The sequence below is a fragment of the Haemorhous mexicanus genome, chromosome 2 (assembly GCF_027477595.1).
Source record: "Haemorhous mexicanus isolate bHaeMex1 chromosome 2, bHaeMex1.pri, whole genome shotgun sequence".
Lineage (NCBI taxonomy): Eukaryota > Metazoa > Chordata > Aves > Passeriformes > Fringillidae > Haemorhous > Haemorhous mexicanus.
In genome coordinates, this window is record NC_082342.1 from 106488333 (window position 1) to 106510825 (window position 22493).

The 22493-nt window shown below is 39.3% G+C and overlaps 1 protein-coding gene across 3 annotated transcripts in view; it reads left to right on the forward strand.

Annotated features, from left to right (window-relative positions):
• Positions 1 to 1623: 1623 nt before the first annotated feature.
• CDKL5 (cyclin dependent kinase like 5) overlaps positions 1624 to 22493 on the forward strand; it is a 124787-nt gene continuing 103917 nt past the window's right edge. For all 3 annotated transcript variants that reach the window (XM_059839842.1, XM_059839843.1, XM_059839844.1), the window contains exon 1: positions 1624 to 1699. The gene's annotated coding sequence lies outside the window, so the exon portion shown is untranslated. The remainder of the gene's footprint in view (positions 1700 to 22493) is intronic.

The window sequence follows — 22493 nt, forward strand, 5'->3', positions numbered from 1 at the left end:
CTGTGGACGGTGTGATGTACTCCTGACACAAGAATATGGGATGATCCATACATGAACTGGGAGTTCTGGCAGACTTTTAAGCATCAAAGTTTTTAGGTATCAGTTGACTGCCAGCTGTGAACCAGGAATCAGATGTTACTTTCAGATGTTACACTAGAAATCCCCTGGGACCTTCCTTCTGAACTACAAAGCTCCAAATCTCCAACTTCACTGCCAAGTGCCAAGCTCTAACAGACCTGTGGAGTGCAACCCTTGGTGCTGAGGGCCTGATCTTCGAGCTGTACACTCACCTCAGGGATTCCTGGTGTTTGACTAGCTCAGTTTGAGTCCTACCCAGTGCTCATTTGTGGCTGGAATGCATTAGTTTAGCTTTATACAAAAGGGATCTATTTCATGCACTCCAGCAGCACTCCACACTCTGAATTACAGCACTGTTAGCAGAGATGATGACAGCATTTACTTCAAAAGTGCATCTCTGATCCAAACTAAAACACTTCAGTGCCCCAAGGCCCATGAAGCAGTCTGTGTGGAACAACAAATGAAAATGAGATGCCTGATTTTTATGCACTGCAATGCCTTAAATTCTGCTATCTGTCTGTGCAGATCTTTCTAGGGTATATATTCGTAAAGAAGAAATGTACTTTTGGTTGCAATACTCAACCATTGCAGGATTCTGGGGCACGTTATGTCCACTGGGCTTCATAACATTTTTCTAATTTAAATAACCACTGAAGCATACCAAGAAAATGGGAGTCGAGTTCAAGCATCCATAACTTGCAAAGCTACATTTTGCTGTGATGCATCTGATATGTCGGCTGAAAAGTGTCTTCTACTTTAAAACTGTTATTATTATTATGTGAGCAAAGCGAAAAAGTGAAAGCCTTACAGGCGCCAGCCACAGATTCTGAAAGCCCAGATAAGAGTTTTGTAAAAAAGGATGGAGAAATGCTTAAGGGCTGGAGGCGTTTTCACCGGAGATACTGAATTTTAACATCCATTTCTCTCCAGCCGCTCTCCTTCTCTCCACCCATCCAGCACAAGCGGCAGCAGCTCCTACGGCGCTTCTCCCACCTCCCCGCCCCGCAGCCGGGTGACAAACGGCGCTGCGCGCCGGAGGCGGGGACCAGTTTCCAAGCCAAAAAAAGAAAAAAGAAATTAAAAAAAATAAAAAGAGGAAGCCCATCCGTTCCGCGGAATCCCCCGCACGAAAAGCCCCCTGCCCCCTCCCTGTTAGCGAGGGACACAGCCCTCACAGCCGTGCCCTGCTGCTGGGGGCTGGCCCCCGCCCCTTCACCTGCGGAGCTGTCCCCCCGTCCCCCATGACCGGGCCTGTCCCCGGGACCGCCCGGCGCGACCACCGGGACCGGGACCGCGGCCGCGCCGCCTCCCGCGCCCGCTGCGCGGCAGCGGCGCCTCAACGGAACCGGCCCCGACCGGGGCGGTGCCGGAGGCGGCTCCGGGGGCGGGGAGACTGAGCCATGACGAGCTGCTATTGGCCAAGACGGGCATAGGCGTGGCCTGGGAGACCTCGATCCTCTGCTATTGGTGGGCGGAGACGTCAGTGCAGGTTGGGGGCGGGTCCTGCGGCCAGCGGGGTGGGCTGAGTGCGGAGGGCGGGGGAGCGCAGCGAGGGGGTGGCGGCGGCGGGCGGGGAAGCGCCAGCGGGCGCACCGAGAGCAGCGGCAGCGCCGGAGCGCAGGTAGGGGAGCCGCGCTGGGGGCTGGCCCCGTGCCCCCCCCCCGCGCCCCCCCCCGCCGCCCTCACCTGTCACCGCCTGGCTGCCGGGCTCTTGCTGCGGCGAGGCAGCCCCGCGCCTCACCCCCTTCCTTCGGCTCCTTTTCCATCCCCTCTCCTCCTCAGCCAGCCGCAATTCCCCAGCCGCCGCTGGCCGCCGCCTGCCGCCCTCCTCCCATCCCGCCGGGGCCGGTCGGTGTCTGCGCCCGGCTCCGATCCCAGCCCAGGTGTGCCCGAGGGGCCGGGAAGGGCCTGGGGGCGAGGCTGCGGTGCCCGGCTGGGGTCCGGCGGGGCACGGGGTCCGCGGCCGCCCCTCTCGGGAGGGGGCAGAGCCGGCGGGCGCGGCCCTCCCTCGGTCCCGCCGATGGTGCCGCGGGGTGCGGGGAGCGCCGCCCGCGGGATTCCGCCCGCGGGATTCCGCCCGTGTGCCTTGTCTTGCGCGAGCTCTCCCCGCTTCCTCCCTGATACCTTCTTCCGTCGCACTGGAAGCGCTTAATGCTTTTTCTAAAAAAGATGCTCCTTAGGTTATTATGATTTGGGGGAGGCACTGTTTCGCTGTTGGGTGGATTTGGGGTTTTGTGTGTGTGTGGTTTTGGGGGTTTTTTTGGTTGTGTTTTTTTTTTGGTTTTGTTTTATTTTTTTTAATCAGTCACCCTGTTGCTGAGCTTATGTACTGTCGATGCCAGTTGTGAGAAAACGTACTAGGTGTTCCAAGGTAGGCAGGTGGTGATGGAGAGCATCAGAGGGGACAACACCCAGGAGAGAAGGCTGTTCCTCAGCTAGGAAGATGGGGGATGCCGGGATTCCCGTCGCTGGGCTGTTCCTTGGTCTGCTCTCAGCTTTCATCTTTTATATTGGCGGGTGAGCAGGGAAACCTCGGTTGCTGTCCTTGGAGTATATGGGAGGCGAAAGGATTTGTTTCAAGCAGGGTTTTGTGTGTCTGCAGCAATGCCTTTTCTAGGGCTGGAGGAGCAAGAAGCTGAGCTCCTATTCCGTTCTCTCTATGAATGTGAGGGCTCTGCACGCTGTTGCTGATGCTGAACTACTCCAGCCTTGCTCGCAGAGATCCTCCTCCTGTCTGCATCGTGCAGTGCCGACCATGGCTGCGGCAGGTAGCTGTCTGAGGCAGCAACAGCCTGCAACTGCCGTGGTGAAATTAGTAATGATTGTGCATATTCCTGGGTGCTGTGCCTCGGGCGAGGGAAGCTATTACCTGGCTTGTACTCAGTAGGCTTGTCAGGATGGTAATACATTAGTCACGGTCACATCTGGAAGAATCATTTATTACTAATTCGTGTTTATCTAGTAAAGCTTTGCAAGGTCTCAAATAGGCTGTAAGAGAATGTACGGCAGAGGAGGGCTGGGAAAATCCATTGGCACACTGGTTAACACAGATCACAAGTGCCTCTGCAGTACTGCATGAGGGAAGTTTAAAATTGTCCTCTTAGTTTCTTTTGTTTTCCTCATGCCTCTCTGCTGTTTTTCAGAGAATTGTTAAGCACCACCAGCTTCCAGTGTAATTAAAGATCAAGTTGTATGTGGCCAGCTGATACTGGCTCCTTGGCTAGTACAATCTACAAGTCCCACTTTATTTTACTATCTACGTGTACACTTAACTATTTAGTTCCCAGATGCGGTGTAAGTGTGTGAAAATTTAGCATTTCAGATTGTCTTTTGGGTTTGCCTAAAACAGTGTGATCATTAAGATTGCTCTTGTCTTAGCGTGTGTGCTTTTAACAGCAAAAATATCTGCAGTTGGTGGAAAAAAAGTAAGCTTTTTATAAAATATATGTGTTTGTAGTAGAAGCACAAAGTGCCATTTTTAATAGGTGGATTGAATAAGAAAAGTATTGTCCTTTTCTATTGTACAGACTTAAATACTACCTCTAGTTGTGTGGGTGTTCAAAATTTCTCTCATTTTGCTCATCTAGCAATAGGAAAGAAAATCTCCCCCTTTGTACTTCTGGCAAGATGTTCTTCAAGGAGAGATCTCTTGCCTCAAGAAGCCTCTGCATTGAATGACTCTCAGGAATATGGCCTTGTTTCCCAGTATTCACCTAAAACTGTAGTATTTAGATAATAACATCAGAATTGTGTCAAAATCTTGGTTGCCTTTATTTAGCTCCTTAGATTTTTCTAGCATGCAGAAGAAGTGGATGGCACATGACAACTGGTGAAAGACCATATTTTATAGGAGCATGGAAAAATCTAAAGCTGTAGAAATCAAACCTTGCAAGGAGCAAATGCTATACTATGTTTTAGATATTTTAGAATTAACTCCAGTGGGTGTTGGACCTGCCGTTACCTGCTGTTGAAAGCAATTATCTTTAAAAATACACAAGTAAAAAAATACTTGCATTAGGCTAATTTTTTAACTTAATGTGGACAGTTTTAGTGAATCTGATATATAAGCCATGGTTAGTTTGTTAAAGTTGTTTTTTTAACATTTTAGATTGGAATTTTATGGAAGCTGAAACTTGATATTGTTTTGATTCCTTTTGTCTGACTTTAAAATGAGAGTTACAATAAACCTGTTTATGTAGCTTATGTGCCCTGGCTTAGTTTTCAAAACTTGCTGTTGAAACAAAGAAATTGCAGAGCTTTTTTAATGTTCTCGTAGATCCTATCAGTGTATTTTCATAATAATGTGGGAATAAATAGACTTGGAGATCTGAGTATTCAAATGCATACTCTAGCTGTATGTTCCTAACAAAACCCTTGAGATGATAGGTTTCATAAGCCTTCTTTACCAGTGAAGCAGCTACAGGGAAGTGTAAAAAACTGCATGATCAGTATAAAGACAGCCTCTTATAAAATAGAGGTTTGGGTTAGTTTGGTGGAAACTGTTATTGGAGCACTGCTCTAATTGATACCATGTTCCAGTATTTAAAGTGTGGCTACAAAGGAGATGGAGACTCCCTTTGGCAAGGAGGTGATGGGTACCAGTTATTCCTGGGGATATTCCAATGGGACATGAGAGGAAAATTTTTCACAATAGAAGGAATCAGCTGAAGGAATAATCAGTCTTCCCAGGAAGCTGTTGGTTTCCCCAACACTGGATACATGCAAGACGCACCTGGAGAGGGTCCTGGGCCATCTTCTCTAGATTGGGGCTTTTCCAGGAAAGGCTGGGCCAAATGATCCTTGGGGTCCCTTCCAATCTGGTGTTCTGTGAACTATAGTCCCAGGCTGGCCTTACACAAGCAGTGGCTCTTTCTGTTGTTTTGTGGAGCAAGACCATGAGTGGGAGGAGAGCTAAGACTGGAAGTACAAGGTAGAATAACAGAACAATTTCTGTAAGCAGAAAACACCCTTTCTGTATATATTGAAAAGTCAGTTCAGTGCTACTATAAAAATAACTATTTGTAATACTGACTATATATGGAAACTCTTGAGAACTGCTCACATGTAAGCACTGGCTTTCAGTCTCTCTCAAACATTAGAAGAGCAGGAATCTGGACAGAAAGGACCTAACCAACAGTTTTTCCTAGGTACTATTTAACTTCTGACTAGGATATGAGTTCTTATTTATGAAATCTTTTTTTGGTTATATGCTTATTGTGTGCAAAGCATCAACATGGGTCATGAAACAGTAATGAGAGAGAACTACCCTGGAAATGTGTTGACATGGAGGATAAATGTGTCATTGTGAACTGTGTGTTCATCATGTGAAAGGAACAAGAATGCCTTATATTTGTCATAATTTCTATTTGAGAATTTTAAAGAATTTTATTATTACCCATGAGCTAAAACTGTAAACTCTAGATTATTAACTTGATTTTTACTTCAGAACATTCTGATGTTATTTCTAACATGAGAATGATGAGTGTTTGTAATATAATGAATAATAGACTCCATTTCCTGGTTCCAAATTCTGTATTTTAACTCTGATACTTTAGTATCTAGATTAAGAATTGTTTGTGAATGGTTATAACAGCTTTCTGCATCAGAAGCAGTAAGCATTAATTTTACAATATAAATTAACACAAACATTAAAACAGGATCTAAATGGAGGAAATCACTGTTACAACATCAGCCCTATTGCTGAGTCTGTGCAGTTTCATAATGTTATATGTGGATGAAAGAAAAATGTTATAGTTCTGAATGTTCACAAGATCAATGTATTCAGCTCTTAACTATTTTTTAAATTTAGAACATGGTAATATATTTCTTTGTCACTGTTAATGAAGATATTTTAGCATGGCAGAAATAGTTGTGTTAAATAGCTTGACTAAGTCACAAAGAAAGAACAAAATAAATATAAAAGGTGCTGCATGTCTTAAACTGTGTTGCTATAGAAATATTGCATTTTTTTTTTCCTCCCTTCTCTAAAGCAACTATGAGAGTTTCATTGGAAATAGGTTAGCTTTAGAGAGCTTCCATGCCTGTTTCTTTTAGGCAAAGTAACTTTCAGAAATTAATGTATGGGCTCTCAAGTTATGTTCCTCTTCTCAGTCATGTGAAGTTTGAGATGTAAGGTGTGTTTAGCTGATGTGGAGTAAAAATATTCCATTGCTGTCTTTTAAAATGAGGAAAGTGTATGTGGAATGGCTATACTTATTATATGATGACTTTCTGTGATACTCAACTGTTAGATCCCCAGAAGCTTTTCATTCTAGCTTTAGTGTAATTAGATTTATTTTTCTAACATCACTTCAGCAGAGATGTTTGTGTGTTCCAGCCTGGCTTCAAATTTGAATTCTTAATGCAGCCTTTTAGTGTTGGAATTGCCTACTCTCGTGTCTTGAAATTTAGTTATTTAGTTATTTATTTATAATAATAAGGTAACTTAATTTAACACTGACACTTATTTGGAGAAAAGAATATTATCTTATCGTGGTGATGTAGTTGGCACTTACAAGAAATACTTGCCTGGCAATATTATTGGAAAAAAAAAAAAATAAAAGGAGGGGAGAGAAAAACCCAAAGTGTGAATCCATTTTTAACTGAATCTTCAGTATGCCAGCCACCTAGAGCTCCATTGTTTTGGTAAATTGTATCAGTGTCTCTGTTAATGTGTTCTTACAGATGACTGTAGTAGTACAGATGTTGATGGTAACGCACTGCTGTATTCCTGAAGGAACAGGGGGATGTGGCTGCAAGGTTCAGTAGAATAAAATATTTATTCAGCTATTAAGTATCAAAATAATCTTTCTTGGACCTCAAGTATGAAACCAAAACTTTTTTCATTCCTTTCTCAGTTTCATAGTTAGGTGTCAGTGTTTAAAAGTCATCCTGTATTGTAAGAACTGTACATTTCTTAGTGAATTTGGAGAAACAGCTTACACTTAATATGATTTCTGTGTAAAAGTATGTTTTGACTGACTTCATCATCACATTCAGAGAAGTTGGGATCCTAAAATTGATTTTTTGAAGTCCTTACTAAATTCATGATTCTCTGGGATTGCTATCTGGTGTAGAAACATCCAGAGTTTTTCAGTGTGTTTAGTTTGCTTTGAGTTAGTGCTTATGAAGTGAGTAACTCCTCAGCTGTGAAGTCCCACTTTATATGCAAAGTAAGTGAATGTACATCATTGAGGGCTTTTCAGTCTCATCACTTCCTGACTTTGAGAGGGTAGATCCTTCTGTTTGGCCTGTATGTGGTATTCTGGGTGATATTTTAACTTGTTAAACCAATCTGATTTCATGGCTGCAAAGTAACTGCCAGCTTTTTAAGCTTTGTACTAGCAAGCAGGACTTTGTACTTCTATATATTTGTTTTTAAAGCACAGAATTTTTTGAATTAAACTTGATAGCATAGTAAATTTCTGTTTATAAGCTTTGTACTTGCTGCTCTGTTTCCTAATATTAAGAAGGTCACATTTATTTTTTGTGTATTTTTCATGTCATTCACTTCCCAAATGCTCCCAGTGTTTGCCTCAGCATACCCCAACACTGTGCTGGTGTAGAGCAGAAGGTCTGGTGTGCTCTGAGTGTTGGGGGCTCATGATGCTTGGTGGTGTGTGCTGCTCTTCTCTCCTCTCTCTTCTCATCTGGACACATTTCTAGGTGATGGTGAAGAGGATGGTGTTCTGGTGGGAGATCTGTAGTAGACAAACTTCAGAAGTCTGCTGGAAGGATTTGGGTATTACCTTCTGCTGGCTCTTACTCTTACCAGGCACACTGAGATTTGTTGTATCTTGCATGTTGCAGCATATCATGTTAATTGCATGTTAATTTTCAGTGAATAAATGTAGTGTAGTTTGGTCATTCTACTTCTTTCAGGATGGTGAGAGAGGGTTTTTTTTGTTTGTTTGTTTTGGTTTTGGCATTGGTTGGTTTTGTGTTTGTTTTTGTAAGCTTCATTTACCTGAAATATTAATAGCAAAACGAAGGTGCATGGAAGGTGGGGGCATGTTGTAGTCAGCTCTTGTTAAAGCTCTTCTTGTCAGACCTATTACACTTGTTCTAAATTCCTGTTAACCTCTCATGTTCAAGAAAACTTTCCAGTAGCTAAAAACAAATTGCAGGAAAAGTTTCCTTTTCTGTTTTTGATTTTGAACACTTGGCAGCATTTTGTTTATTCCCTGGAGTCACTTAAACCCTCTCCACAAATATTTGTGCACATGGTGAGTTCAGCCTGTGTTTGACTTTAGTTGCATTGCTTATAAAGGAGTGTATGCAGGATTAAGGCCCATCTGACTTTGTGACCCCTTTCAGAGGTGAAGAAATCTAAAAGTTGTCAAAACATATAGCATCTTATATAGGATATAAAACTGGTTTTAACATATCTTAATTGATATTTCAAGTTGATGTTGTTCAAAATTGTTGGTAGGTAATGCTGGAAGCTCTTCAGTGTCTCCTGTGTTGTGTAAATATAAATGTAATGATAATGAGCAGGAGATGGGCATAGGTTTATAATACATTAAGACAAGTTTGCTTTTAATGTTATATACCATTTGAGATGAAAAATGGTTTGTTGTGCTTATGGGTTATTTATAGATAGGATTATTCATCCAAAAGTTAAAGCTGTTTTTTAGTCAAAAACTAGGCAATTGTCAGAGCAGTGACAGTAGCTGTTACTAATTTTCAGTTGTGAACCTCAGAACGTACACTACCTTTAATTATAACCTTTTTTATTGCAAGATGGGTGTTTACTGAAATGAGGCTGTACCTATTAATAAATATAAAATACTCCCTCTCCAACTTTCTACTGCTGTTTTTACTAGGATTGTGTAGGGTATCTTGAAGTGTTAATTAACATCAGTGATGGAAAAGGGCCCTCAGGAGGTTTTCGAGGTAGACCTTCTGCTCAAAAGCAGTGTTTTCCTAGAAGTATGTTTATTCCTAAAATGTCAGTCAGAAGAAGTTGTGTAAAACTAAATTATTCTTCTTTTTCCAGGGAATGAACGTACTTCCGTACTCAGCTCATGGTAATGACACTGTTGCAATATTTTCTTTTGAGCACTTGAAAAGAGAATTCTAGCTAAAACAAAGCTAATGTCTTCGGTGAAAGCTGGCTTTTTCCCCCCCTTTTGTCTTGGCTCTGATCTGCCTCTACTTTTGTTTCTGCTCTTGATCTACAGCATCCACAAGGTTGCCATCAGGTTGTTTGCTTAACCTCTGCAAAAATGCTTCCAGTCTTCCTTGCCTTGCATGCGGGACAAGGATGGAGTATTCCCAAATCCACCACTCCAGACGTGTACACATAGTATGCTGTTATCTACCTTCACCTATAAGCTTTTTCAAAAACCCAAAGAAAAAGAAACCCCCGACTTGCCTCACCTTAACTTATCCTTTTATGAAAACACCTACAAGAATCTGTGCTGGCTTCAGAAGTTTTATGCTTTTAAAACTTCAGTCTACCTTATGGACCTCTTCACGCTTTCCTGATCCATCTGTTCATCTAGCACAGCTTCTTCTCTATCCCTTCACACAATCTTAGGCTGTTGAGATGCAAGACGCCTTTGCAGATCCTTTAATTGGTAGTAGTCTTTATTTTTACTTCTCTACTTCTTTTCGTATTTCTTGAAAAACAAAACATGCTCCCCCCCAAGGAAAAAAAAAAAAAAAAGAATAAAATGAACCTGAAAATAAAACCACCCGAAAAGCTCATGCTTTTTTTCTCCTTTCATTGCTGGCATTATTATTACAAAGGATATTTCAAGTTGCATGCCATTATAATGTTTTTATGCAACCATTTTTTTTCTTCTTAACTGTGAAATCTTGTTTGTGTACAGCTTGTGTTTAAAGGTAGTTATTTATGGGGTGCTGTGGCTGTACATTGTGATGTAAGTCAGGAATGTGTTGATCTGGTAAGTCTACAGACTAAAGCTACTGCTTTATGCTGTAGAGCCTATTATAAAACAGAAAACCTTGAAGTGGGGAGTGTCTAGTGCTGATGAAATGCTTTGTGGAACAGGTGGGACTTCAAAGTTTTTTTTTAGTTTGAGGGAAGGTTGCTTATGCAATTGTTCCATCTGTCCATCCATCTGTCCACCCATCTGTCATTAGCCTGTCCTCCCACCTGCCAGTAACTTCTGAACTGCTTGCCCAGTTCCTAGTCAACTTTGGCAGAGGGGCCATGTTCTCCAGGCCTGTTGCATGCATATTCAGGTCTGACAGAAATAGGCAGGTGGTTAGAGAAGAGATTGGGCAAGAAAAGGGGAAGCCCAGTCTGTGCCTGTGGCTGGCCTGTAATAATAACCACCAGGGCATTTGCTTCCTTCTGCTAGGCCAGTGTGCATAAGGAAGGTCAGATGGAAAGTGGGAGAGCCATGATGCTGCTGCAGTAGGTTATTGCATGTGCATGATGGGAGGGAAGTTACAGGGGTGATAATTTGGGGGTGTTACTGTAGATGGGAAGCAGGGATACTCTCATGGATGGTCATGGGACCCAGAGTTACTGTGGGAGACCTGTTTGATGGTCTAACCTAGGTTTTTAAAGAATTTCCTGTCTTAAAGGGATATGGGGAAAGAGCTGCTGGGCTTAGACCCATTGTTAAGAGCAAGGAGGAATAGGTGGCACAGAAAATATCATTGGATGTATGTGGGTAAGAGGTGGTGCATATCCTGTAAAGTCAGTGGCAGAACTTGATGAAGGAAGAAGACTGTCAGCCAGCCAGGAGGAACTTCAAACGTAGAACCTCATATGCAGCAATGAGGGGGATTAGAGAGAAAAGAGGTGCTGTAGCACAGCAAATCAAATTGAAATAATTGAAATATTTCTTGAAAAAATTTGGAGGGCTCAAATGGATTTTTTTCAGCTTAGGATTTAAAGAAATCTGTAGCTTTAGCATGGCAAATATGTTGCTTGACTCTCTTTAAAATCTTTACTACTGGTATAAATAAAAACAGATTTCAGTATGAAGGTGACAGTGTGGGATGCCCACAAGAATAGTAACAAAACAGTATTTTCAGAAGGTGAACTGTGACTCTGCTTTTCCCAAGCAAATAGCAAATCCTGTCATTTGGAGATCATTAAATCTGTTTCAGTAAATTCTATACACATTGACGTTTTAGTTGCCTAAAGCTCTGTGAGTGAACAACATACATGAAAAAAAAAAAAAAAAAAAAAGGATGGCCTTCCATCTATTAACCTAGTTATTTTTCAGTTGCTTCTGCTGACTCAATAATATTATGTGATATAACTCACAGAAAAAAAAAATCAATGAATATTTTTAATTAATGTATTTGAAACTTAAGATTGTTTTAACTAAAAGTTTGGATGCTTGGAGATTTTTGTGGTTTTTTTTTTCTTCTGAGTTAAATCACATCTGCTTATATAAATCAGTGTAAAATACAGTGATTAAAATTGTATTGCAAATAATGTGTATGGATGAGGGGACATAGGAAGATATTTGTATTAAGGTCAGAGTCTGCTCGCCTTTGATCATACAAACTACTGAACAGCCCTGGGAGCCTTGGAGGCCAATCCTGTATTTTTCCATACCAGTAAAATGGGTGACCTTTTGTTTGACTGTTCCAGTTATTGTCACTTAAAATAACATTTGAGCTATTGTTGGCTATTTCACAGAGAATGGAAGGCAGATCAAGCTTGTTATCTTGCTGCTCTTCAAAGAAATTAACCAAGAGGAGGTATGCTGTCCTTAAAGAATTAGTCTATATAAAGCTTCAGTGCTAGTGAGAAGAGATTGTTCAGTTTTTGAAAAAAGTAAATAAACTGTTTACGTTAGCAAATTTACTTTCCCACTTTAAAATCAATGGGTAATTTAAAAAAAAACCCTAGTTCTTACACCTAGTTTTTCTTTTAATAGCTCATTTTTTCAAAGAATTTTTTAATAACAGCAGTAACTTTCACTTTGTGACTATCAAAGTGTTTTGGAATTTTTCTCGCTCACTTTCTGATATTTTAATGACTTTTTAAATCTCTTTGTAACTTGTGAGGTGCAGAAATAATTACCACATATCAGTTCTCACCAAATGGCTCAAATTGCCGACTCCCGTACACTTCTAGCAATCTAAAACCATTCAAATCCCCAAATTTGGGGAATATTTTCTAGTATTGAATATACAAGGTTGACAGTGCAGGGCATGGAAGTAACCTTACAAATGCATGAATGCAATGCATGAAAATAACAATGTGTTTTTACATGGTTCAATCTCAAATGTAAGGGCTGTATGATGGGACCCCAGCCTAATCTGTGCTTCTGGAAGTTGCTGTACAATGAATTACCTGACCACTGCCACTTTCTGCAACCTGTTGTGAATGTAGCTAATAGTTAGAAAGGAAAATATGATATGTTTCCTACCCTTAAAGCTGGTTTTGCATACAATGCTGAGAATGAAATAGTGGAAGCTGGGTTGCAGTAGTGAAATGGAAGCAGGGATGAAAGTGAGACTGTTCTGTTGAGCATATTTACAGATTTTTCATCTGCTGTGGAGCCCTGACATTGAGAGAGCCACGTGCTGGGTAATCTGGAAGACTGTGTGCACTATTCTGGGCCTTGTGATCGAGAAGGGTCTGGTAGAAGGCTGTGGTGAGAAGTTGCCCCTGTGGATAAGGCTCCCACTGGCCTGGATTGTTCCTGCTGGAGGTGGAGCACCAGGTGAGCTGTGCTGCTCAAGTATGGCATTATACTGTGGATAGCAGTCCTTGTGCTGTGTTGCTAATGTTAGAGAGGATACGTTGTGCTAAAGATTTAAACTGGGGAGCTGCAGATTCAGTTTGATGGTTGAAGTGTGGGATTTGACAGCTCGGTATGTAGCATGTATATTTTTGCGATGTTAATTTACATTTTTTTAAATCATTTCATGGCTCATTCAGATCTCTTGGGATGAAAAGCCAGTCTACCTGTGACGCTGAAATAATTGGATCTTATTTGAGGTGCAATGATAGGTAAAGATTAAAATGGACCTCTAGGATCAATTACATTTGTGTGATGCATGGTAAATTTTTTCCTAACCACCTTTTCCTTCTCTAATAGACTTTGCCATTTTATTGAGGAACTGCAGGACAGATTAAATTACATATGGCTGACTGTGGTGGTGAAGTTCTCTGCTGTAAATCAGAAATCATTCTGAACGTGATGTGAATTGCTTAATGTCTGCAAAATGCCTGGTAGTTACATAGAACAGACTTTTGGCATTGTACCACAGCAGAAGTGACATCATGGTATGCTTTAACCTGAAGTTTGAATCTGGAAGGAAAATAATGAAAGCTGAGATCTTTTTCAATGTTTGATAACCCTGCTTTTGTCCAGTTACATGTTGCAAGCAAAAGCACAAGGTTATTACTGCAGTGTAGTGTGTGCTCACATTTAGGTTCTGTAGGGCTACTGGTAGAACAGTAAATGGTGCTGAGCAGCTAAATATCTGTAAGCTAGATAATGTCCTGTGATGTGTGCTTTATGATTGAATTAATGATTCAAAATTACAAAAATCTACAAAATACACCATTAATGCTCTTCAGTTTCATTATCAATCAAGATATTAAATTGTTTCTTACAAAAATCAGATTATTTTAAATTACAGAATGCCTTAATGGAATATTTAAGTAACAAATAATACCATGCTAAGAGCTTATTTTCTCCTGATAGTTTTTTTGTTTTTGTTTTTAGCTTGGTTTTTGTTGTTACTGTTTTTTAAAAACACATCCAGAGTACATGAGCTGAAGAGAAATTGTCCAAAAGGTGTATGAATTACTGGAACATGAAGAAGTGTTTTTAAATAGTGCTCAGGAAAGTCATCTGGAATATGTACATACTGAAATACTTCAATTTTATAAGTCTATTTCTATTTTCTCTGATTAAATGAAGACAAGTAGACATTCTCTTTTAAATATTGGTCCTTAACAATACAGAATAAAGTAATGGATGTTGTGTTTATCACTTTTATTATAACTCAAGATACTTTCTAACAATTCCATCTGAGGAAAGCAATACTGCCATTTAATTAGAAACAAAACCAAAGGAAGAGGAGAAACAGCTCAAACGAATTAAAAAAAAAGAAAGAGAGATGAAAGCAGGGGTTGATCAATTGCACTGCAGTGTAAGAGAAATAATGTAATGATTTTGAAGGAGAGACATATAAAATAAGTTTTCAAATAGATTTTAAGTTAATATGTCAGGAGTGGGGGGGGCAGAAAACTGTGCATGTGCCAGTGCTAGCTATTCATGGTAAAGCTGTGACTAGAGTGCTAAAAAAAGGTGCAATATAAGATAGCAACTCGACTCAATTCCAGGTGAGTAAGTTCTAGGGTGCAGTCGTGGACTAAGGCTTACTTTGGTTCATTGCAGTGTTCCTAAAATACTGTGAACCTGGCATACCTGAATTGAACTCTAAGCACTGTTAAACATACGTCCTTATGACCCTTCCCTTTCACAACAGAAGAATTACATGATAACAGGAATTTGTCCTTTGGTAGTAAAAAACAGATTTAAAGTGTTGAGTAAATAACAGTTACTTACCTGCATTTGTTCTATGATGAAAACTGTATTTTCTGTCCTTGTTTCCAAACTAGTACTCTAAGCTTTTTGTTTCAAAGTCTTCTAGAATTGTGGAATAGAATACACCGCCCCTGTGCCTTCAAGGAGTTCAGGAAATAAGGCATTGTGTACCATGGTACAAATGACTGACCAATTGTTCAAAGTTATTAAGGGGTGTAAATAAAATATATTAAATTTGCAAAGAGTGGGAAAAAATAAAAATCTGTGCTGTATAAGGAGTTGTGCTGAGCATGACCTGAAAATATACTTTGGTTTCCATGAATGGACTTATTTAATTGTCTTGTTTTGCATGTGTTCCTTTAAGAGATTCGTGAAAGAAGGTGGAGAAACACAAACTGGAGCAAACCTTGATTAAACAGAAATCTGTAGCATGCTTATGCTTCTTGGTATAAACTGTGAACATTCTGGGCTGTATCTGAAGTTGTTATGTCGTTTTCACCTTTGTTGCTTGGCTCTGATCAGGGTGGCAACTTTTGTCTTTTATTCCCCACTGTTCGTATGCTGTTGCTTATACAATTCTAAGGTTAAAAAGTGGTCAGTATTTTCTTTGGCACTTATTTTTAATGATTCTTTTAGTTAAGCAGTATAATAATCAAGCAGTCCTTTTGCAAAATAAACAAGATAATTTTCCCTAATTATCTGGTAATGCTATTAACTGTCCCTCTGTTGTAAGTATTTCTTGCAGCAGAGCCATGGCTTAATGGAATCAGAGCTGAAGGATGTGAACAGCAGTAGTTTTTATCTATTCTACTTGTTTCAGAAGGCTGAGGTTAAGTGGAAATGAGTTTTGCTGGTGTCTACACTGAGAAGACATTTTAGATAGATTTTGCAGCTTTGTCAGTGGCAAAAGGTGGGATGTTCTGAGCACTCCTCAGTGTCCCTGCTCCAATCTCGTTACACAGGAAGTTGTTTGGAACTCCTTAATTTTCTCCTTTTTGATAGTGGAGTTCTTGGTTCAGCATTTAAGAATACTGAATAGAAACCAAACCTAAAAATTCTCCCTAAGGTTATAGACTGCTTTTAAGATAGCATACTGAGGTATGCTGAGCTCTTTTATTCAGTGATAATTGTCATTTCTCCCTAAAGTTCCAGTCCTTCACTGTTTTGTCCATTTGTATTAAAGAAATTAAAGCTATTCAACTGCATAATGCATTTTTTCTTCTAGCTGGGACACAAAACCCCACCATGATTTCAATAGTTTTCTCTTGACGACTAAAGGCCTGGTAGTAATTAAGCCATAATTGCATAAACTTTACATTCCTAGCTTTGCAGTTCAGTTGTACTTATGTAAAATAAAGAAAATAAAAAGCAAAGCAATAATTGATGAATGAGGTGATAGGATGTGGAAGTACCAAGAGGGGAAGCATTGAAGCATTTCTTTTGGGACTGGGGGAGGAGGGGGAAATGTGTTGCTGTAGTATATCTATAAACACGTTTAAGAATACTGTAATGCAGAAACAGCAGGCTAACTTGCTTTTTCAGTAGTGGGAAATACACCTTTAGTGAGATCTGCTCTTCCACTCTGTTTTGCAGACAGCCTGATCTCTGTAGTTCTTGGGTTTACCACCGTGGATTATTCTGCTTGACAGGCTTCTACAGTTCTGAAAGTTTTGGGGGAACTCCTGCAAATGTTGTAGGAGCTTAGAGAGAGGAAGGAAAAAAATTATGGTTGGAAAAAAATCCTAGTGAAATACCAAGATCTGTGCTTCTGTGGTTGTTTTACCATTTAAGAACTTCATGGTTAAATGCCAGGTGTGTGCTAAATAGAAAAAAGTCTGTCTGCACTTCATTTATGTTCATTCTCACTAGAGGAAAACAAAAGTGTAAACTCAATTCAGTCAGTTTCTGTTTCTCTGAAGTTTCAAGCCCTGTGTAACCCTGATGTAAAGCCTACCTCTTTTTAATTTTTTCCTTAAACAGCATTACATTCTTATAAATAGTCCACTTGTATGATAGAGTAATACTGTGCATATGGTTTGTAAATGTAAGATGATATTAAGAGAATGCTTTTGTATGCCACATGGGGTTTTAATCTTTTTGGTTTTTTCTTTCTCTGACTAGTTTTATTCTTCAAATAGGGTTTTGAAGCTCTTCAGTTGAAGTATTAAGGAAGCATCTTTTGAAATTTATAGTGGACTATGTCTTATCAATTGAACAAAAGAAAATAAAAAAGGACTGAAACTAATTAGCTTTTATTCTTTTATTTTTTATTCCAGCTGATGTTCTAACACCTTTAGATATTTGCAATACACAATCACATTTTGAATACTAAAAAAACTCTAGCCTTGGTATTTTCATTGAAAGATGTACCTGTGGTAGCTTATCTCTAATGGTGACAGTAATAAAATGAAATCCTGAACTAGAACTATCCCCCAAAGTCTTATTTCCTGTCAAATATCCCAGGAAACATAGAACGATGCAAGGTGTCTATCCCAAATTAACTGAAGATGCTGACACTCAAGTGCTTGTTTCAGATGAGACAATAATGCAGTGATCAGGTACTCTGAAAGAAGGGCACATGCAGGAAATCATTCATCTCTAGAAGACTGATACCTATATGTAAAACTGACAGTATTTGTTAGGCTCTGCTGGTGGGTAGGAGGTGTAGGAAGTTCTACTTTGTTAGTAATTTTCTGCATATGAAAGCTCTATGGTTTTTCTGCTGCACTTCCCAGTGGCTAACATCTTAATATATGGTGGAATTAATGAGATCAGCATCAGCAGGTTTTAAAGCTTATTGGTTTTTGTAAAGGTATATGTCATAAATGAAAATCATACACGCATGAACTCGTGGTTTCTGTTACCTGCCTGAGAATGAAAAGTCACTGTTACTGCCTATTTGGTTTGTTTTGCTGCAAATCACATGACAGTGTCTTCAATATTAATCTTTTGTCTGTGTTTTCTACAATTGGGTCTGTGTAGTACTTGTTCACGCTGTATATTTATGACAGCTACAAGGTGTATTAAAGAAAATATATTATTCAGGATCAATTCTTTTTACAAGGCATTTTATTTGGTGGTGAGTGTAGGATTCTGTTATTAATCATGTTTGTGTGCTAATCAATGGAAATAAATTGAAGGAGATCGGGAAATCCTGAGAGTGGTAGTTTTGTATTGTTCTATGCTTTTGTGTCAGGTAAAGAAATGCTTTCAAACCAGAAATAAATGTATTTGCCTTCTCAGGAAGACTTCCATATTAAAACAATTTAATTGTAACCCTTAATGAATGTTGAGATGAATGAATCAAGTAATCTGCACTTCTTAAACTATTGCAAACACCCTATTCAATTTCCATTCTAGTTCAATTTAAACTGATAAAATTACACTTAATAACTATTAGATCACTTTTACAGAAGCTTATTTCAAAAGACTAATGTCAAAAGGTAATGGGGTTTTTTTGATGTTAGAAATCTGAAAAAAAGAAAAAGGCAGATTAATTATTTGAAGGCGTAAGTAGATAGTGGATGTTCTGTTTCTGCTAGTAAACTTAAATGAGAATTTCACAGCATTAAAAGCTGTTGATTTCTGAAGCAATTGAAAGGAAGAGAGGGAATTATTAGAGTCATAAAATGTCCTGAGTTGGAGGGGACCCACAAGGATCACAGAGTCCAGCTCCTGGCCTTGCACAGGACACCTTGTGGCTAAGAGGGTTGTCCAAACACTTCCCAAACTCCGTCACACTTGGTGCTCTGCCCACTTTCCTGGGGGGCCTGTTTCAGTGCCCTGCCACCCTCCGGGTGAAGAACCTTTTCCTAATAGCTAATCTAAATCTCCCCAACACAGGATTGCCCCATCCCAGGTGCAGAATCTGGCACTTGCCCTTGTTAAACTGCTTAGGGTTGGTGGCTGCCCAGCTCTCTGATTTGCACAGATCTCTCTGCAGGGCATCTCTGCCTTCAGAAGTCAACAGCTCCTTCCAATTTTGTGTCATGGGCAAGCTCACTTTGTATACCTTGAACGTAAGTGCACTAAGCTGGCTATTTTCCCTTCTGTACCTGCCCTCTTCTGCTCCCACAGTTCAAATTTGTCACTGTAGCTGGTTTGGTACGCTTAAACAGCACTCTGGTAAAATGAGAATAATTGCTCCTGACTAGATGAAGTCATAAGAACACAGACAAGTTGCAACTACAGCTATAACTTAATAATTTCTGAAATTTCTGGGTTCTTGTGTTCTAGCAGACAGGTACCACCTAGCAGTGTTTTTCAGTATTCAGTGAAAGCAGTCTGAAGACATGGTAGAATGGAATGCTTTAATTGTTCTGCACTTCATGTGAGCTATTGTGGGTGAAAAATCCTTTAGCCCTGTATTAGTTGTGCTGGCACCCTAACCTTTTCTGTTGACAAGTACCCACTTTAGGTTCTTCAAATAAGGTACATGCTTTGTGCCCTTTCAGTAATGAATGTGACATTTAAAAAAAAATATATTTTTAACATATGGCTGATTTATTACTCAGTCATTTTCAATGAACTGTTGTGACTTTTGGTTAGCTAAGGCAGTTTGCTTTTTAGCTTGTTCTGTTCTGTGGAGTGATACTCTTTTTACTGCTTAGTAAAGCTAATAGATTTTTAAGACCTTGAGCAACTACTCTAATGAACTACTTTAGTCTGGCACAAATCAGTTTATGATCCATCCAGAAATTTGTGTGTAAGGATGATAACATCAAGTTTGAGCTAAACTAGGTTTTACTTGCAAATCTGTATTTGGTAGATTATTTCTGTATTAAATGACTCTTGTTGCAAATGTCTTTTTGTCATCATGGCATGATATTATGCTCCTTTTAGTTTCTGGGGTAATTTGTTAAATAAACATTGTTTTGTCAAAATGTACAAAACAGGGCTGCACTGAAATCTAGATCTGAGAAAGTGATTCTCTCACTCGAAGGCAATGAGAACAATACTGTGTTTGGGCCTTGTCTGTATAAGGGAGTGTCCTTGGGAGAATATTAAGGGTTGTCCTTTCCTGCTTGTGGTGTTGTGCTATACTCATTATTATCTCCTGGATGTTGACAGAAACCACATGCTGGATTTGGTAGACTTGTGGTTAATCAAGTGTAACCTTTTTTGCTGTTCTTGGAAGACTGGATCTTAGTAAAGCTCTGTTTTTTAGGCTGATGACAATACTTCATATAGACTCGTACGATCAGTCAACAGAGTCACAAATATTTGAAATACCTATGGTCTGCAGGTCTTACTGGTGTTAATGATTTACTTTTGGTTTAAAGAGATAAAGAACATCTAAAGCTATGTAGCCTCCACCCCTTCTTTTAAAGAAACAGATTCCAAGTTAATGAAAAGTGCATAATAATTTTTTTGAAGACATTGCCTGTATTCTTTCTTAGCAGGGAGGGATTTTGAGAAGAAGGATTTGGTAACCTAGATGTCTTGATACCTTCTCTGATTCCATATTTAGAAGGTACATTTATTAGTGTCACAGATTTGGGTTTTTACTTTCTTCATTTAGAATTTGCATTGGTATCTGCGAGGAAACTTTTTGTCTTGTGTAAAGCACAAGGTGAACTTCAAGGGAAGGAGAAGAACTAGTACTAGGAACAAATAGAGGAGAAAGAGTAATGGTATATTTCCATTTCTCATTAATTGGAAAAAGGGTAATAAATAGGCATTTGGCTTTTTTTTTTAAATTAGGATATTTGGAAGTACTAATGTTAGCCTTTGCTTAGGCTATGAGTCTCATGCTGTTCACTGTGTGAATTACTGGGTTATTGATGGTTTTGTTTTAAATGGGAAGATTTAGGTGTTTGTTCTCATCTCTCCCAAATCTTTGAATGATTGAGGTGATAGCAAGGTACTTTCCATTTTCTAATGGTGAATAATGTATTTGCCTAAAAAAATCCTCGAGGAATTCTAGATAAGGAGTTCCCTATCTGAGGTTGTTTGACTCTTAAATTAGTTTTTTTGCATAATGCATTTAGAGCATGGACTAAAGCAATGTGTTTTGGAAAGATTAATAAAATATGGGCAGATGATCATGTGAAGAGGTTTTTACTGTTGCCCCTACCTGCTCTTTCACAATTTTGTATCGGTACTGTGGTGCACTAAAATAATTTTTTGGACACCATCCTGTCAGCATCTAGCAGATGCCATAAATAGATCACATTTTTTAATACAGTGGGGGAATTTGAGGCTCCTGAAAACCTCAGGAACTCTGAGAAAGAGAGAAAATTTTTAAAATTCATTATGATGAATTAAATCATCATCATGGAAGAACTGTAAGCAGGTAAGAGGCAATTGTTTCAATGTCAGTTATATTCAGTTATGTACCTGGGGAAAGGACTGCAAATATTATCTCTCTCCCCGATTTATATTGTTTTATTTGATGTAATATTAAATGTTATAATAGACACATGATACCTACAAGTGGACATGCTTGTACTAGGGCTTTTTCCTCCCCTAGTGTCTGTCTGTGAAGAAAAGCTGTTGAGCAGTTCTTTGATATGTGGATGTAATTAGGTAGCCTTTGAATTGTACCATGTCAGTCTAATTGTAAAAGGAAAGTAGTGCAGGCATCAGTTTTGAAACAGTTAAAAAACTTAAAAATTAATCTTATTAGGGCTGTGTTTTTTTACTATGCCAGGGATGGCTGTCCCTCTATGCTGAAATGGGAGAGGGATATTAGAAGGGACCTTCTAAGCAAATAGTTTTCCCTGGAGTCTCATCTTATGCACTGTAGTGCGTAGGAGAGAGAACAGAATCCATTCTTTTTTCCTTGATTATAGGAGATCATCCTTTTTGATTTCAACAACTATTGCTTAGTATACTTGTATATTCCAGAGAAATCATAAGTATGGTTAGAGTTAAGCAAGCATTGAAAAGGCTAAAACCTTCCTGTGAGAATGGAAATACGTATTCTGGTCCTTTTCAGCAACTTCTCACTGAAAGCTTTTCTTTGCTGTTCTGAGTGTTTCCCCATCCATTCTGTATCTCCACAATAAATTAACATCCTACGAAGAGTCTGAGTCAGTGATGCATTTTTATGTTTGGCTCTAGGTGTGATTTTCCTGGTTGTAGGTCTGAGATTTTTTTGCTTATACCACTGTGTTCTCCTAGTTACACTCCACACATTGGCCTGTCTTGGCTTTTTAGACTTGACAGGGTTTTTTTTGTAATACAAAGTAGAGGATAAGCAGCTAATAAATCATTTGCTGTACAAATTAAACCACAAATGAGCAGTTATCCACTGGTGAGGTAAACACAGGTAACCTAGAATGTCTTGAAGAGTAATTTCAGGATGTATGCAACTTCTTCAAGGGGAGTTAAAATTCATCTTGTATCTCTGTTTCATTTCATTGTCCCGAAGGAAGATGACACAGCTCATACTGCTTTTTCCAATAACAAAAGCTAGCCTGGTAAAATAATTTCATTTCTGGGGCCTCTGATAGGAATTTTAAGTGAATGGCCTGTTGCTTTAGTATTATTAGCATTTTGGTGATGCATCATTGAAACTATTTCAAAAGAAAAGTTGCAGTTGTTGATCTATGCCTTAAGATCTCAGACATTTTTATATTTCTGTTTGCTAAAGTAACTGCTACGTGACATAACAAATTGGTTAATTTAATGTAGCAAAATGTGAGGAATAAAGAATAAAGTTATATGTTTTTTTCTATATAATTTTTCTTTTATTAGAAAGCTATAAAGACATCTGAAAACTCAGGAAACTCTTCATGTTGCATTGAAAGAGGGAGCACACAATTCACAGTTTGCAAAACAGACATCTGAGCCAAGATTAGCAATACAAAGTTTAAGAACTGTCTTAATTTAGGCACATCTGAAGGGACTATGTATGGATAACATAATTATTAGAAAACTGCTAGCTGCCTTGAAGTGTGGGCAGGA